Below are 2,672 nucleotides of genomic sequence, written 5' to 3' on the forward strand. Positions count from 1 at the left end.
TAGGTTACTTAAAACACACACACACACACACACACACACACACACAAAAAACAAACAAACAAAAAAAAACTGTGAAACACAATCAGCAAATTAGTAACTAAAATATTTCTGGGAAATTATTTCCTTTACTATTGGTCTATGTAGACACAATCAACCTAGATATAGGTCAAATATCAATTGTAGCTACTTAAGAAAAATCACATAGCAAATTTTCAATTAATTGTAAATAGAAAAGCAGGATGGAGTTTTGTCCAATCCCTGGACAACCTTAAGCTGCGTCAGAACTGCTATGAAGGAAGATATTTCTTCTTTTTTAAATACTAAGTCATATTTCATACATAAATGTATCCTACTTCTTGATCATAAGTCTATGCATCTTCTTTTTTCACTGCTTTAATCTCACTGTAGCTATTCTTTTAACTCATTGTGAACCACAGAGCACGTTTCTCAACTTCTATTATCAACTGCATCTCCTACCCCAATCCTTCCTCTCCAATGTAGACACTTTAGTACTCCATCACATTAACTTGTATGTATTGTTCTAAACATTATCCCCCACTGTCCTCCCATCTATCCAGCATTGTAGATCCCCAACTCAGATGAGTCCAATCATCTTTTCTCCATATTCAGGATAGCGAGTATTTACTGGCAGAGAGAACTTGTAATCATATGGATAGTTGCTGTTATAATTTTGTGTTTTCCAATTTTAGTCAGCCTCTCAACTGCCTCCAGAAATTTACCTTCATTTTCTTTGTGGCTTTTTCTTCAAGATTCTCTTTCAAATCTTATGTTTGTAACACCTCATAATCCTTCAACTTTCTCATTTAAAAATGACTTCCTCACCTTCTCAGTATTAGAGAAGGGTAAGTCTTCAACTTCCTGTGGCATCTTAGAAGACAGGTTTCTGCTGCTTGTAATCCTTTCCATTAGCACTGAAACATCATCAAATAAACAATAAGCAATAGCACTGCTAACAACGATGGTGGTTTTGTAAACACTCAATAAGCCCACATTGTCCAACAGTTATTGACTTTTTCTTCCTTTCACAGAAAAACTTTTGAAAGAGATGGTACACTTTTTTTTCTCCCCATTTCTTAACCATTCACTCAGTACTTAATCTGCTGCAAAATGACTTCCACTGCCTATATTTCATTGAAACTGCTCTTTTCAAGGACACTGGTGGCTACAAATTTAAGTGACAACTTGAGTTGTCTTTTTTGAGCTCTTTGTACAATTTGACTCTGTGGAACCCTCTCCATTTGATATAATGCTCTCTTCCCTGGAATTCAGTGGTACCACATTCTACTCTCCTTTTCCTACTTCTATGTTTGCTTTTTAATGATATTTTCTTTTAGACTCTTTTTTTCTTAAATATTTGTTCTTACAGGATTCTGCCTTAGGTCTTCTTCTTATCTTACTCTATAGCACTCTCTGGGTAATCTAATCTTCTTCCAGGGCTTCGATCTTTATCTCTTTTGAATTATTTTCTGGATCAGTCAGAAATGTATTCCTTTACACAGAACTTGGCTACAGTGGCTTAAGTAAAAGGAGTATGTTGTTATTAATATTACCATTGTTGTTGTTTTTAATATTTTAATTGAGTGTCAGCTATAACACTGGAGTGCTCTTCTAGATTTACTTTTTCTTTTTCTTTTTTTATTATTGATTTCAGAGAGGAAGGGAGAGGGAGAGATATTGAAACATCAATGATGAGAGAGAATCATTGATTGGCTGCCTCTTGCAGGTCCCCTACCTACTGGGTATGGAGCCTGCAATCTGGGCATGTCCCCCTGACCAGAATTGTACCTGGTACCCTTCAGTCCGCAGGCCGATGCTCTCTATCCACTGAGCCAGACCAGCTTGGGCCAGATTTCCTTTTTCAAACAGCTGTAAGCTTTGATGAACTCTCAGTTCTCTTCAATTAATTTAATATATCCACTGATTAATATTGCTTCCCTTTCATAAGCTAGCCTTCTCCTTGGTAACCAGATATTTTTTTATTCTTTGGTACTAGTTCCTGGAAGTGTGATTATGATGTCTGCAATTTTCAGAATTCAATGGCAGCTCCAGTAAAATAAATATAATCTAATTATGTCAAAATTGGATCTTGCCTGAAGTAGAATGATTGATTTTCATTTTGCTTAATATGTTAGTTAGCACCTGTGATAATGGCAAATAAAAAGATGGTTTTTAGAAAAGTTTATTAAAAACTAAAGAGAAAATTTAGATAGAGTTGCTATGTATCTCTTTTTAGTCTAAGTTATTAGGTTTTAGATTTATAAATTCTTAGAATATTATGTAAATAGATGCTTATATATGCATTTTGAAGAATGATATTCCACAGGGTTCATAACCTCTAAAACATAAAGGATCATTACTCTACATAAATAAGCGAAGTCCATATGGAATTTTTAAATTAAATTATTCTTAGTGGGTCATAAATGTTTTTATAATAGGTACTAGTAGCCCAGTGCATGAAATTCGTGCACATTAAAAGGGAATTAATTAGCAGAGATATTTTAATATTGCTATTTGCCCTTTCTCAATAATAGAAGTGTGAGAGATGAAAGGAAATTAATAAACTGTATATGAAAATAATATATAAACTTATTAATAAGTAAATAGTAACAAAAGGATATAACAACAGAGGCATGATATAAAAATGACAAAAA

The sequence above is a fragment of the Myotis brandtii genome, unplaced genomic scaffold (assembly GCF_000412655.1).
Source record: "Myotis brandtii unplaced genomic scaffold, ASM41265v1 scaffold82, whole genome shotgun sequence".
Classification (NCBI taxonomy): Eukaryota; Metazoa; Chordata; class Mammalia; order Chiroptera; family Vespertilionidae; genus Myotis; species Myotis brandtii.